We start from the raw sequence: 16,421 nt of genomic DNA, 5'->3' as shown, positions 1-16,421 counted from the left end.
CATTTACTGTGTCAGAACAGTTCTGACGTGGTGACTAGTTTTTGCTGCCAACTAGAATTACAATTCAAATATTGCAGCTCTGTTTCCAGAGGGATACTTGAACTGGCAAACAAAAAGCAGCAATTTCTCAATCCAGCAGCATTTGAAAATGCTAGTGTTATTCAATATCCAATTATAAATTTCTTCTTTATTAAAAAAAAAATCTGTAACATTTAAAATTCTGTAAGATAAGAATTTTTAGTGACTTCATTGAACAAATCATCCAAAATTGCTGCTCTTACCTTCTGTTCTTGTGATAAAAAACATTGTCGAATACACAAGTCTTTTAACTTGGTCATTATTAAGAAAAAATAAATACCATACCATCCAAAGGAAAAAATTAAACATTTTTTCCTTATCTTTGATGTTCAAAATCCCTGTCATTCAATGCTGTTATCTTCTTCCTTCTTCCAAAAAGCAAACAAAATCTTTTAAATGTGTTCCACCTGTCAAAATGTGACAGATATTGCAACCAATATCCCATCTCAGTTGTTGTCTGTGCATTAACAATCAAAATCAATCTATGTGTTACTGCTTACTGGTTTTTGAACCAGGGCTTGACCAGACGTCCAAAGTAGTGGGACAGTGCCAACCTTATAAGCCCTCGAAACTTTCAGAAACAGGTTGTCAAGACTTCCCATTCCTTTTGCTCCTAATGCTTTTATTATTATTATTATTATTACCACCACTACTACTATTACTATTATTATTTAATGTCTTTATTGCTTGTTTATTTGGTTTTAATGTGGTCTGTAGCACTACTGCCTCCTATTTCAAGGTTCCCTGATCCTTACTTTTGCTTAGCAGATATGGTACCAATTGCTTGCTCACTGTGAGACTAGAATATAAATTACCTTGAACTCTTTGCCCTTGCAAGCCATACCTCAACAGTTATATCAGAAATCAAGTGCCCACAGCAAGAGCAAAAGCCTCACTGCACACCCGTGGAAGTAAAGTACTGAATCTTTCCAGTACAATTTTGGGTGATTCTGTCAGATGTTTTAAGAGAGACTCTGAGTTCTTCAGGCATGTAGTGATGTACTTTTTCCAGCTTATGTTGTGAATTTATGCAATTGGATTAAATTTGGCATCTCTTTCAGCTGACAGCTTATAAATGGACATTTATACATGTAAGCAAGGAGAGAAAGGTTAAGAAAAGGCAAAACAGATGCCTGAAACCCTACAAAAAGGCTTATTTCAGCACTGACTGCTGAGCAACACATTGATTGGGATAGAAAAATGTTAACTACTTTCAAATGCAGACTGAAAAATATGGGGTTTCGTTGTAACACAGACACAAGTCTGTGCCATGTGCTTGGGATAATGATGGATTTAAAAAAATGAATTCAGAGTTTAGTTTTATGCAAAGCTACAAAATAAATCTTAAACACAAGATATAACAAATCTATACTTATTACAAGTGAGGCAATAAAGCTTTCATATCGTAGATATACAGAGGGGGGAAGTAATCTCGCAAAGCTGTGATAAGTTTTTAGATTTTAATTAGGACACATTTTAATATGTGTGTTTCGTGTAAATGCAGATATGTATGTATGTATTTATTTACTTATGAAATATCTGAAGTTTTCACTCACTGCAATGTGATACTTTCTTTACCAAGGATAAAAAAAGAAGTCTCTCTGTGCTCATTTTTTAACAGGTATTTAGAGATTGTTTATATTGAAGCACTGTCCAGAGATCTTCCCTAGGACTGGATCTTTTCATGCCAGCCACTACAAACACAAAATAATAGGCAGTTCCTGACCCAGAAAGAAATAGAAAGGAAGCAATGACTTACTCAAAGTCACCAAACAGGTCAAGGGCAGAAATGAGAACAAAACCTGAACCTGTCAAGTCCCAGCTGAGATTTGTCCTCTCTTCATACTGCATAGCTACTTATTTACAGCATTTAGCTTTAGATGTTGTAGTTAGTTTATTTCTGCATTAATATGGGTATTTTAAATTTCATGCACAGCAACCTAGAATGGGAGTTTACCTAATCTCTTTCATACTGAAAGCTTATAAAAGTGATTTTTAAAAATGAAAGAAAATTCAAGTGGCTGACCTGCATAGTGCAAGCCTCCAGGTTTGCATTTGGTGCCTTTGCTGTTGAATTCCTGCTGTGGCAGCTCAAGCTCGTAGCTCCAAGGTCCACTGCTCAGCACGTCTCTACAGTGTGTGTGACGAGCGTCACTCAGGTAGCAACAAGCTGCATTGCCATGCTGCGTTGGGGCTGAGCTTGGCCCTGTTATACACACACAGGGGAAGGCAGGTTTCTCTTCTGGATTCACAGCTCAGTGTTAATGGCTGTTGTATTTTTTAAGCCTGATTGTATCCTCACCAAATCCATTAGAGGTTAGTATGACTCTAAGCACATATGATATACTTCCAGCATGGTGACAAAAGGGAATAAGCAGATGAACAGCTGTGCTCTCTGTTTATGAAAAGTACTTGGCTTTGAAGTGCCTAAGCTATTTCCTTTGTCTCCTGAAAAGAATGAAAACCTTCCAGAAATGGCCACAGATAGGTAGAGGGGGCCATGGGTTAACATCACAAAAAGAAAAGAGTGTCTCCTCTTCTTAGTCTTGTGCTGCCATGCATGCTTGTTGCTGCAGGAGGGTTAGTGGCTGGCAGCCCCCGTGGCAGTAATGGGAAGGTGGAGATGGCAGCTTGAGTACTATCCTGGGCTGGGGGCATTGTGTACTGGTGCCAAGGCGAGCTCGTGGGAACGCATCCAGTGCGTTTTCAGCTGATAAGAAGGCAGGCAGAGGAATGAGCATGGGGTTTAGCCTGGCCTTGACTGGCAGAAATTGTACAGATGGTAGTGAGAGCTAAAAGTAGAAACAGGTCCTTCATTTTACAAGCTGTGGTTAACCTCTGATGAAAACATTATTTCCTGCAAAGCAATGAGGAGTTAAGAGGAACTCCAGAGGACAGTAGATGTGCAGAAGAGCTCGGTTCCACCAGCTGCTGCTTCCATACTGTTTGGTAATGGCTTATCTTGTGGATTGACATGTTTTGAGGGATTTTTTGTCTGGTCCCACACATGCACACGTTGTACAGGCATATGTAGGCACACATGTATATGGAGTTAAACGTGTGTGTACAAAGAATTTTGGAACTGTGCAAGTGTGGGAGTGAAGGAGGCCCAGAGAGACAGCTGCATGACTCCTTCGCCTCCTAGGCAGATCTGTCATTTCTGGCTATAGGATTGGTTTCTTATTCTGTTTAATGATGCTGACCTTTGTGTTGAATAGGTTGGCCTGTTGCAAAGCTAGGATTTGTGGCCTTTTGGGACTTTAGTTGTTTGGAAGACTGAGCATATTTTTTACTACATTGAGTCCAAAGAGAATGACTTCTGATGACCCAGCTGCCCTTATAACTCATTTGCCCTTTATCTTTTGACAGACAAAGTGACTTCAGACTTAGTCATATGTTAGAGGCTGTCTGAATTTGAAGAATATTCTGGAAATAAATGATGTCCTATGGCAAAGAAAAATTCAAAGTTGTTTTGAAAGTTCCTATTTTTATTACATATTGCATGTACTTTCTTGGGAGGAACGAATCTTGAATTTGCACTATGAAGTTTTAGAAAGGACTTATCTTGAAAAGCAGAAAAAAAATTAATTTGGATACATTGGAGGGAGTCTTGCCTCAAACTGTATTGTCTTCCACAAGAGATCTTATGTCTCTGAATGAACAATCAGTTTCTTAAGAAATTGTCCCCAAATCTTATTTGATTTTGTGTGCCCCAATTTGATTCCACAATCTATCTTAGCTAAGCAAATCCCTCAGGATTAGCACAGAAGGGTTCAAACCTGACATGTTTTACAGCACATCAAGGAACAGCTTCATCTGTTTTCCAGTCCCTAGAACCTAAGTGGCCATTGTCTTGCAATTCTTGTGCCTAAGATTAATTTTAAACTTGCAACTGTCTCTGTTGACTTGAGCACATCGGCTGGAAGTGGGAAATCGGATTGTTTTGACTTGCATGTCATCAGTGGCAGCAGCTTTGCAAGGTCTGCTGGAAGCTACAGCCCTCTGCTGTCTGCAGTGGGAGGGTCACGCTGGTCACAGCCCAGAGATCCACATGCTGCCCAGGTGGCCCTAGAGTTCAGTTGATAGTCACATAAATACAAAAGCCAAAAATCCTGTCGTGTTTGCTTCCCCCCCGCTGCAGCGGTCCTGTTGGGTGAAAAGCAGGGAAGGGGGAAAAGGGAGATTTTAGTACTCTTTATGGTAAGTTAAACAACACTCTTTCTGACTTCACACAGGAAAGGGATCTGCTGAGTAAGAAAGTGCTAATTTCACATTGTTGTTTTTCACAGTAGAGCTACGTTATAAGTACCAAGCCCGAGAGGAATGAGAGCATAGTCAAATTAATGAAAAATAGGTTATGATGATAAATTATTCAAGTGGATAAAATTTCTTTGGATTCGGAAGACAGTGAAAGTTAAGGGCCAAATCCTTTTGTGGTGTAAAAAGATTGAACTTCATCACTTTCAGGGAAACAGAGGGAACTTATATCATTCAATTCAAAATCTGACTATGACTGGCAGCATAAGCAGTCGTTTAAAACTCAGTGGCACATATTTCATCTACTTTGGGTGACAGCCATAAGGTGAATTGTTTTAAATTCTGACACGGCAAAGCCTTTCTTTTGAGATCTGTGGTGCAATTTTAAAGGAGATGAGATAAAAGCCATGCCTCTCCAAAGGCACATTTTCTCTGATGTTAAAGGAAACAATGTAAAAATATGCCCACTAAATAAATCATCAGGGATTTTCAGAATAGATCACATCCTTATGTCTGAAAACTTGTAATACAACTCAAGTTGTTCACCTTACTCAGTTTCTTTTGTTCAGCAATTTTTTTCTACAAGGTGACATGTGTAGGGAAGGCAAATCTGGAGGAGATACCCCATCAGAAGAGGTTCCAGTGAACAAAGATAAAGAGGGTTCTCTTTTGACTTCTGGCATGGCACTTTCAGAAGTTTAATCCTCAGTAATCCCTCTCACATTTCCAAGGAGGTGATAGTGGAGAACAGACTGTTATGCTGCTAAAGGTGAATACCAGTGACCTGTGAATGTACTTGGCTCTGTAGAATAGCCTCTGATTTTTCAAGTACCTTAGCCAACATAGGGGAGGAAGTGTCCTGATTTGACTTCTGCCACTCTAGGATGAATTTTCAGTACTATTTTCCTTCAGCTTGCATGCATATAAGCATACAGAGTGGTGGAGGGAGGCATAGGCTGGTCATAGGCTGGTACAACAAGCTTTTAAGGACCATGTTGGAAGTTAGAACTTGCAGTCGGTTGCACCTGTAGGAAAAGGTGTAATCTGGCAAGTTCATTCATCACACTAAACTCTAAGGCTGAAATGTCTCCTACCAAGTAGCAGACACTGAAGTCATAGGTATGGCCCCCTCTAGCTCCATGCTGTGATAAGTGGGGAGAGACAGCCACATCTCCAGAGACTGGTTCAGGATGAATCACCCCTTGTCTGAGAACCAAAGGGTGACACCTCTTTTATCTTTCTGAACATTCTAATGCCCATAGTTAAATGAGTTGAATATAGGCTTTAAACATTTGTGTCATATAGCTATAATAAAACACAAGTGCTCACATTAAGCCAGCATGGCATGGCCTCCTTAACACTTCACATAGCCATTGCTGTGAGGAGAACACTTTCTTATCCCCAGATGACTCTTTCAACCGTCCCCTTATGTGCAGATGTGAGGAGGAGTGACAGTTTCTCCAAAGTGAGAGTATTTTCAAATGTCAAGAAGCTTTATTTTTTAATGTGTTAAACCATATAAAATCCCCAGATAATATACCTCATAAATGAAATGAGACTAATTAGTAGGAAAGTAATGAGGGAGCATTTACAGAGGTTACATCCCGAGGTCTGGTCACAGCTATGGAAAATGCGGGAGAGGGGTAAAAACTGCAATCTACTTTTTTCCTCTAGCACTGGCATTCATAGTTGTTAATTAACCCCAGCAAGGGCAACTTTAGAATGGCAAAATGAGGAGAAAAATGTTAAGGGACTGCGAACTTTGTCTTTTCTTTCTTTCCCTTTGTCTCCTGTCAGTGTCCCTGGGCTGGCACAAGCTCTTTACTGCTGAGCCAAACTGCCCTTGTATCCACAGTAGTGCTGTGTTTCCACCCAGCTTTCTCTTTTGTTACAACCACCCACTAGGAAACTTGGGTTCAAGTGCTTTTTCCAGGGAAAACTGAACAGCTACTGGGTCCTTTTGGCACAGGTCACCAAGGTTATGTAGGTGCCCAGGTCCTTTTTAAATGAGAGTCAATTGTCCATCTGCAAAAGTGGAAAATAGCACTTCTTGACATTGTAATATTGGAAGGGTAAGTCTGTTATGGGGTTTTGGGCACTTGCATACAAAGGTATGGAGAGTTGTGTGAGGACTTAAAACAGACTGTGGAATTGGAATGCCATCTATGATAGCAGAATTGGAGGCTATTTTACTGGGTGAACAGTAAAGGATCCAAATGACAAGTTTATGTCCTGGGTTACTTAAGCTTGAATAGAAGTATAAGGTCTCATTCTAAACTCATCTGAGTCAGCAGGGTCTTTCCCTTGAGTTTAATAAGCATCTATATTGAGCTGAAAGTTGAACCTTGAAATGAAACCTTGGCATGCAAGTTACTGAGACTTTAAAAACATAAATTTACAGTTTGTCAGAATATCAAGGAGATGAAACAGCATCTATGCTGTGTCTTAATCATAATGTACTTAGTGAAACAGAGATGTCTCTTGAAGGAAAAGCCTATAGAAAACCTGCCCAATGTTGAACAAGGGTCATCCATTTGCACAGTTTTTAACAGTCACCTACACCTGAACAGCTACAGGCTCTTTTGGAACATGACAGAATTCAAAATGCTTGAGGCCAATGCAACTGAAGGAGCATACAGTCAAATCAGTGCTCACTGCAAAAGCAATGTGTCTATATACTTTATTAGAGGAGCTGGATGGAAATGGAACAAAATGATGAGATGAGGATGTGTGGTGGCTGAAGTAAACTGACGAGATGTGAAATAAGATAAAAAGAATAAAGAATAGAACTGATGTCAGCTGTCACAAAAGAAAACAACTACGAACAAGCAGGTGTAATAAGAAAACAGGTATGTTGCAACTAACACAATTTGAACACAGTGCCAACCTGAAGTTGATCAGATCATTGTGAAGAAAAATCCCATATGGGGTGCCAGGAAAGACTTTCTTCTTTGTTTCCTCTCAAAACTTAAATTTTACAGATTTGTTCTCTTCATCATTTCATTTTTGGTCCAGTGTTCTTGAATATGTGCATTAATTGCACCTCAGCTATCTTTGACTTTTTCACTAACCTCATTACTCTTAGTTTTTTGCTCATGTTTAACCTAAACTTTTTCTTTCTTTGCTTATGGCCATTACTTCTCTGTTTTCTTCTGAGACTTGCTGTAATTTCCTGCTTTCATTTACATTGTTACCTTGAAGATATTTGCAGGGTATGTTCATTTTCTTCCTGAGGTTTCTCTTTTCCCCTGTGTCAATCTTTTCAGTTCCTCTGTTTTTCCTTCTCTCTCCCCATCTCTTACTACCAGTAGAGCTAACATTTTGACTAATTTTTGTGTGGGTTTTTTTTCTCATATATTTAAGATTAATAATTAAGTAGCAGAACTGACCTTAAAAAGCTGTGAGGGACATTTCCATAAAAATACTGCCTAATATCTTTTTCACAGTGCTTCATGCTTTTAATGTCCATCAGCAGCAAACTTGTATTGCTAAGCCAGCTGCCACACTTACACACACACACACACACACACAAATAAGTATCTCTAGCCTTCATTTTTTCAAGTAGGACTTTATATTCCCATTTCTTAATATCTCACTGGTGCATATCTTATTCTCAGACTGTCCAGACTTGCACAGGTTCTGCATAACTTGTGGTACATAATTGAAACTGCTTGAACAAACAGGCAGAGTTTATTCTCAGCTAAGAAACATAGGAATGGCATTCAGCTGGCATGTCCTGCTTCGGATGCTTTTTGGATGCCTGTCCAGGTTTACAGATATATTTAAGTACATTGACCTGTGTGTAGTTGTCTAACAAGATTTTCAGAAGTGACTAGGCAGGCTGAGTTCTTAATTTCCTGATTTTACTGGTTTACATATGAATTCCTTCAGATATTTGCTACCTATTCTATGAAAGTTTGCTGCCATGGGAATTTTCTCCATGCAATACTGAGAACAGCAGAGCCCTGCTCTGACCAGTTCCTCAGCAGCACAAACCTGACAGTGCCTAACAGCAGCGGAACAAAACCAGAGCAATACCAAGGGTACGTGCAGTGGGAATTAACATGAAGTACAAGGAGCCAAGTAAAAAGACACCATGCAATTGGTTCATCTGATAACGAGAGAGCGAAGCAATGAAGATCAGAAATATCTTAGCAATTAAAGAAGAGGCGTTGTCTTTCTGTTCTTTGCAAGTAGACTGATTAAAAATACTCCCAAATAAAGAAAGAGGTTGGATGTATAAAAAGTGCACTCTCTGGCCTTACATTTGTTTATAAAAATTATCTATTAGAGGGACAGCTGCAGTCTAAGAATGTGTGTGTGCAGGTAATATGATGCCAGGGAATGGGAATCTCGAGTCTGTCAGAAAAAGAAATGTGGTTAACAACCCACGAGCTCAAGAAGACACAGTTCCTTTGCCCTGAAACCCCTGTTGTCACTGGCTGCTGTCAACCGGAGGGTTTGATTTCAATGTTGTGAGAAACCTTAGGCAATCTCACACAGTGCAAGTGAGAAAATGACAGCCCTCTGATGATGCAGCCAGTTTTCCTGATCAGCGTGATTGTATGAGAGCGCTGTACTTAGTTATATCGATTCGTCTCTGAGAGCTCTTTCTGCCACATAAATCTCATTGAAAATCTTTAAAGATCTTGCCCCAGAAGGCCACTGTGTTTTCTTTCTCAGTAAAAAGAAGCAGAGCTAAGAATTAATTTCTCAAAGTTTTAACTAGAATGGTCAATTTATGAGGAAGGTCTGAATTCATCTGTTTTACATTTTGAAACATTTAAAAACAGCACCACACTTTATGATTAACCTTTACATCTAAGCAGTACTACAAAGAGCTGTATCTATCTCCTCTCCTTTTCTTTCTTGGTTCAAGAGGCTTGAATAAAGAAAATCACCTTTCTTTTAGATGAGGGAATTGGAAGGAGCATTGTGCCTATTGTACCTCAAGCCTTAAGTACAATAGGCACCACATTATAAAGGTACTATTTGTTCCACTCTACTTAAAAAGACTGCTAGTGTTTCCCTGATGGAATTTTTCTTTTAGAATGTCTAAAATGATTTTAAAAATAAATAACCACTTTAAATTAAGAATCTAGTCTTTCAATTCAGCCAGAGATAAGGAAGCTCAAAATACAAATTCTCATTAAGTATCCACAGAATTATCAACAAGTCTGAGTCACAAAATGTGTCTTTATACTTGGCAGACTCATTTTTTCCTAGCATATATAGAAGTAAATATGAGAAAACACAAGAAGTTTGGCCTTTTTTTCCTTGATGAAAACATTTTTTTTTAAAAGTGACTATTGAGTTTGAATTATCTGTAACACAGAAAGAACCTCAACACCTACATATGTGTGTTTTAGGCCGTTCAAGTGCAGAATAGCTTGTATGATGGGGCTATAAATATTTCGGTAACACTAAATATTTGGTAACATCAATATTTCTTCCTCTTTGATAGCATAGTAAATTATTCCTTGGCTTGCTCTGTCACTCTTCACAGATGCAGTGATCTCTACACCCACTGCAAGAGGAGACTGAGGACTTAATTTCCTTTTCCTCTTTTCCTCTAAACAAGCTAATTCCAAGACCTTTTACAACCAATATATGCCAAAGTGTCATTTATTCATTTAAACTGTGCAGCCTAGTGCAACTTAAATATAATTACCGTACAACAGAACAAAGCTAACATCATAAAACCATGACATGGCAACTAACATCTGATTAGACAAGCATTCTCCTACAGGTGTAGAATCACTGGCAACAAAGAAGGGTATTGCATTAATCCAGAACATAATAGGAAATTAAGCAGAACATAGTTTTGTCATTTACTGCAGAGAGATACACTAGTACACTTGTATGGAGCTGATTTCAAAGAAGTGAGCACTGTAGCCATCCCCTCCAGTGGAGCAAGTTTGTGAATATGGGTTCATTAACATGATTAATGCCTAGAGTATATTCCTGTTTTTGAGTTCTCTCTAAACCTTCTTTCTCTAAGTATTCTTGTTCTGACTTTATAGTAAATTACTTAAAGTTACTACAGGAAACAGATGAGAACTCTAATGCAGTAAAGCAGCAAGGTTTTTGAGGACTGGGATAGACAATGCTTAACAGTACCTTTGATAATTTTGTCACAAGTATGAACGCTGAAGCATATCAGCATATCTTCACAAGTGTGGAAGTGTTTTTTCAAATGACAGTTCAGACTGATTAGAGTTTGAATCCTTGTCCAAGACTTGAATAAATAGGGCATGAATCTTGCTTAGTTCTGGTGATCTCTTACTGCTGTCCCAAAGAGATTGGGCAGTGAGAAGGGAGCCTAAGTGGAAAATGTTTTCCCTTGAGTAATCAAAATATCTTCCAGAGTTTGTAATTTCTCACTTCATCATCATATTAGCTCTGGCAATAACAGGACTAACTTGTGCTGACAGTACTGCACATATAGAAAAGCTCTTTTGGAATTTACCAATGATTAAAAGGTACCTAATGAGTGCCCAGAACTACCTACATCAGTGAAATGCAAATAGTCCATTCACACTTGCAGGGTAAATCAGAGCATAGGCTCAGTACCCATCGGGGTTTCAAAAGACTAGAAAGAGTAAGATGGTAAGACTGAGTAATCATCATCATAACAGTTTCATATATATATAAAATAGTTAGTATAGAGTGTAAATGTTTATGAATGTATGTAGGTTACCCAGAGGATAAAAGAAAGGAGATGCAAGGACAAGAGCTGAATGAAATAAAGTTTGCAGTTCTGCTTTGGCGCAGTTGGTCTGGAGGCTGGTTATGCAGGAGGGGTTGCCAGAGCTGGAGAAAAACAAGCACTGCCTGCAGGAGGGACGTGACCTTCCAGTGGAGAGGAATTGAGAGAGAGCAGGCAGAGAGCTGACAGGTTTTGATGATGTCTCAACTGACATACAATGAAGCTTTTGTTTCAGTTTTGCAAGGTAATTTTTAATGGGCAATAACATAAAATGCTGAATGTTTGGCACAATGTTTTACATGTTGTGGTCTTCCTGCCAGAGCTCTTTGTTTCAATGTGTTTTTTTAATTTCATAGTCCACGAGAGCAACATCTATAATCCAAGTCCCTTTGTCCTCTGCTGCACTTCATGCTGGTCATCAAACAGTTAACCTGTATTGTCTTTCAGGAGTCCCATCTCCCTTCTGCCAGGAACAATGATAAAATTCTGACTGCATAAGTGAGCAAGACTGTGGGCCAGATGGATATTTGGTAGCAAAACATTTGAAAGGCTCTTACTGCAATAAAGAGCTATATGAAGTATTTTCTCTAAACACAAGTACCAATCTCTTGTCTCCAGGGTGTTTGTAATCAATATTATATTACAGGTTGATTAAATACTAAGATATTGGAGCGGTGAATCTCAAAGTGTAGTTTTGAGATTTCTTTGTTTCTCAAAAACAACTGTATAAATTGTTTAGAGAAATGTTGACAATACCAGAAAACAACAAAACCAAAATAGCATCATAATCAATATTTCTGAACATGTGATATCGGCAAGGGGGAAATATTAATCATTGGATCAGTACCTGGCAAATGCTGTAGGTGGGCAAGAATATTACAACTTTGTAAACTAAATATTTGGCCCATATATCCTGTGCTATGTGCAAGTAGATAGTATAACGTGTGGAATAATTTCTACACATATCTTCTTAGGCTAGTATGCAGTGTGTGCATAAAAAGGTGGGTGCCTCTCAAAAAGCTGATGACATCCATGGGAAGCCAAATAGAATGCTTGAAAACTATTTGTCTTCACAGATGTGTAATAAAGGATATGTGTGGTGTGGGAAACTCTAAATTTGGTGCATTTGGCACTGTAACAAAAAAATGTGTAAGCAAAAGAATGAAGGTCATGTGAAGAAGCACAGCTATCTGAGCCATAATTCGTAGCAGTAACAGGTAGTTTGGCCCTCTTGTCACTGGATTCCTTTTATCTCTTTAGGCTTTTTGCCTTTGGCAATAGATATTACAAAATAGTTCAAATAGTCTATTTGAACGTGAGAGTTAAAGTCTAGGGCCAGTGTGAGAAGAAGGAGACAGAGAGAACCTGGCTCCAACTATAAAAAAAAAAGTTAGGCCATCAAAATGTTCAGCAGTGGCAAAAAAAAGGTGCATCTGTCTCTATTTTTTAGTTTTGACAGGTACACCTTGGTATGTGAGGGGAGAAAAGTACATGAAATGAGTAAAAGCTGGAGTGCTCCCTCTGTGAGCTGCCAGTAAACAGAATTACAGGAATGCTGTGTCAGAGACCAAGCCAACTGGACACACACTGTCTCCTCGTGTCGCTGCACCAGCTTCCTCATTCTTTCATTTACCAGAGCTCTTTTATTCAGTCCTCTTTTTAATGTCTTGTTACCAAAGTTTAGGTTTGTTCTTTGGGGGTGTTTTTTGTTTTATTTTATTAAAGGAGGTTTGAGAGTTTGTTTGTTCTAATAAGCTGGAGCTGTAATTGGGAAATGGGTTAAGCTTGTTTCCAATTAAGAAAGTTGACATGAAATAATTGCATTCTGAGAGAGAGAGAGAAATAAGTTCCCCAGCTGAGCTGTAGAAGAGCGCAGCTTTGTCTAACAATGAAGGTAGAAGCAGATGTTTAGAAAAACATGTAAAAGCAATCGGGGGGGGATTTATACATTTGGTTATTAATTAAGATGTATGCATCTTAAGTTTGTTTCTCTTGTGCTTACATGATAAGGTCCTATCAGGCCGTATGTCCACAGCTGGTAAAAATATACATGGTTTTGTTCACTCTCTGGTTAGGCAAGGTTAAAAAATGTGTAATGAGTAGTAGAGTGCTTAGAAATAGTGAGTGACTGAGGACTTCTGACAATGCTAATGTTTGCTTTTTAATATGTGGGGAATAGGGGAAGTGGAATCAGCCGTTCTGATTGGAGCGACAGATGTGCTTGAGGACCTGATGTGGAGACAGGCAGCTGCTGAGAAACTGTTAGTTGTTGCAGTCAGTTTGGAGAAAAGAAAGAGCAGAGGGTGGGTATTTGCCAGATAACTGTCTGTGCTATAATTAGGCAAAGATGTACTAGTGTGGGTAAGAAAGAGTAAAGGCTTCAAAGACTTTGGATAAGAATATGTACTTTTTTTCCAAAAAAAAAAAATCTGTGCCTTATCCAACAAACTCAAATTTCATTTACAGCATCAAAAGTAACATTATCTGAGATTAAAATTGGAAGAACCAACACTGAACTCACTTGGCTGCTCACATAAGTGATCATTCCTGCAATTTTTATACAAGTATTAAAGTATTAGTTAAATGGTTTCTCTTTTCTTTGTTCCCTTGTTTGAGCTGTCCTTGAAATTCATAGAATCATAGAATCATTTGGACTGGAAGGGACCTTGAAGGTCATCTAATTCCAATGTTCCCACCATGGTTAGGGACACCTTCCACTGGACCAGGTTGCTCAGGGCCCCATCCAACCTGCTCTTGAACACTTCCAGAACATCTCTGCATCCACAACTCTACAACTTCTCTGGGCAATCTGTTCCAGTGCCTCACTATCCTCACAGTAAAGAATTTCTTTCTAATGCCCAATATAGACCTACTCTTTTTCAGTTTGAAGCCATTCCCCCTTGTCCTGTCACATGCCCCTATAAAAAGTCCCTCTCCATCTTTCTTTTTGACTCCCTTCAGGTACTGGAAGGCCGCAATTGGGTCATGCCAAAGCCTTCTCTTCTCCAGGCTGAACAAGCTCAACTCTTTCAGCCTTTCTTCACAGGAGAGGAGCTCCATCCCTCTAATAATCTTGGCATCCCTCCTCTGAACTCACTCCAACAGGCCAATGTCCTTCCTGTGTGGAGACCCCAGAACTGAATGCAGTACTCCAGGTGGGGTCTCACAAGAATGGAGCAGAGGGGTGGACAAATTCAATATGAACTTTAAAAAAATAACAGACTTTTGGCTTTAATGGCTTGTCTACCTGACTTGTCTCTGTGGTAATTTTGATAGTATCAATGAAAGATTAATATTGGCAGGGGTTGTGATTGGTCTGTTGCTTGTTGTCAGGAGGAATTATTTTACACAGATAAACCTGGTAAATTAATGTCTGAGAATCAAGTACATTTTCTGGCTGAAATGCTACCCCTTAGTTGACTTTTGTGGTGGGTTTACCTTGGCTGAATGCCAGGTGCCCACCCAGCTGCTCTATTCCTCCGCTTCCCAGCCGGACAGGGGAGACTAAGGTGGGAAAAGAAAACAACACAAATCGTGGGTTGCGATAAGGCAGTTTATATTTATGCAAAAAAGAAAGCAAAAGCAGCGTGCGTGCGCACAAAGCAGAAGCCAGCAGTTAATCTCTACCAGCAGCGATGGATGGCCACTTCTCGGAGAAGCAGGGCTCCAGCACGTGTACGGTTGTCAGCAGGCAGCCATCACAGACAATGAATGCCTCCAGTCCTGCTCCTTGCTTCAGCTTTTATATCTGGGTTGACATCATATGGTATGGAATATCCCCTTGTCAGTGTGGGTCAGCTGGCCTACTTGGATCCCCTCCCACGATCTCGCCTTCAATTGAAGAAGGAATGTTACAGTGCTGTGCTCAGCAGTAGCCAAAACATGGGTGTGTTATCAACACTCCTCTAGCTACCAATGCAGAGCACGGCACTGTGAGGGCTACTATGGGGAAATAAATTCTGGCTCAGCCAGACCCACCACACTTTTCTTTGTGGTTAAAGTGCTCTTTGATATAGTAAATCAAATAAGAAGTAATATGACGGATTCCTCTTTCATGTAAATAAAAGTGGTTCTGCTCTTGGAGCCTCAGTACACATGGAAAGTTACAGAGTCTGGACCACCTTTCAGCAAGTGGACAACCAGGATTTCTTCTGCTGCTGCTACTGTTTTCATTTAGAAGATGGAAAACTTAAGCTGATGTTTTGTGAAATCTTGTAGGGCTGCTTTGATGCGCGAAGTAACAGAGCTGAGAGATGGGATAACTGCCGCCTCCCTGTGCTTGCATCTGCAAGCTTGTGTGTGCTTGTGTGTCCTACCTGGAGGGTGTGGAGGGTCAGTAGATACATCCTCCACGTACAGGGCGGTGCTTAGTTTCTGCAATTTGGTGTTCAGATAATGAGATCATTAAAATTAAACACTTTTAATTGCTATTTAGACTTATGTATTTACAGCCTTGTGATCTACTAGAGTTTTTGGAAGCTGGGGGTTTTGGCTATTCATACAGAGGTTTTCTTCTGGAGGTTCACCAAAGATTGCAAGTGGATGTTTGGGCTCATTTCTCATTGGTTACAAAAGTTACTCAGTTGTGTCATAAACCACATACGGGTTTCAGTGTTAAACTGTTTGCTTTTTGTGGTTCATTCTAATGCTTTTGACAAAGTTCCACTTTGCTATGACCTTTCCCACTCTTTTCTTTGTCCTTATCCTTTAATCATGATGGAATTTCTGGAGATAGAGACAGGTCTTTTATTAAGGAAGTGTTAAAATGAAGAATTTTCTCTTGAGGTTGCCCTCCTTATGTAAAAGGATGTTGCAAATGACATTTGGACTTTCCATAAGTGAACTGAGACTTTAAATCTTTTTTGAACCTCATACAATGAAAGACAAATAACTGAACACTGCTATTATAAATTATGTGAACTTCTTATGCTTCAAGAAAGGCATTCTACATGCTTTACCTTGACAAAGCTTCTGCTGCCTTCCTGGGAAACCTCGTCTAGTCAAAATTTGGCTTGTGATCATAGACTAATCCTGTTCATAGTAAGCATCACTAAATGCTGCCTTCTGAAATTATATCACTTTTGGGAGGCCTCACTGATCACAGAATAGTGATCCCACTGCTCTTATAGCATGCTGCAAGCCAGACACTTACGAATGGCATTTCAAAGACTGAGTTAATTTAGCCCTTTTTCTTAAAGCAATCAGAGAATCTTTTCAAAGGCTTATCTTGTTGATAATGTTGTAAATACATAACATAGATTAAGAGAATTAGAAAAAAAACAAGTTAGAAAAAACAATTTATTAAGTAGTATCATATAAATAACTCATTACAAAAATCAATTTGCAAAAAGGCAAATTCACTCTGTTTGTGAGAAAT

The 16,421-nt window shown here is 39.2% G+C and overlaps 1 long non-coding RNA gene across 1 annotated transcript; it reads left to right on the top strand.

Annotated features, from left to right (window-relative positions):
* Nucleotides 1–1,384: 1,384 nt before the first annotated feature.
* Nucleotides 1,385–14,910, top strand: LOC113965004. The gene is made up of 4 exons (XR_003533406.1): nucleotides 1,385–1,395; nucleotides 4,605–4,609; nucleotides 13,254–13,261; nucleotides 14,843–14,910. It is a non-coding gene; the product is annotated as an uncharacterized LOC113965004 (long non-coding RNA).
* Nucleotides 14,911–16,421: the final 1,511 nt, after the last annotated feature.

The sequence above is a fragment of the Neopelma chrysocephalum genome, unplaced genomic scaffold (genome assembly GCF_003984885.1).
Source record: "Neopelma chrysocephalum unplaced genomic scaffold, ASM398488v2 Primary Assembly neopelma1_22b, whole genome shotgun sequence".
Taxonomy (NCBI): domain Eukaryota; kingdom Metazoa; phylum Chordata; class Aves; order Passeriformes; family Pipridae; genus Neopelma; species Neopelma chrysocephalum.
The sequence above is the reverse complement of the archived record's forward strand: the minus strand, read 5'-3'. Positions and strand labels throughout refer to the sequence as shown.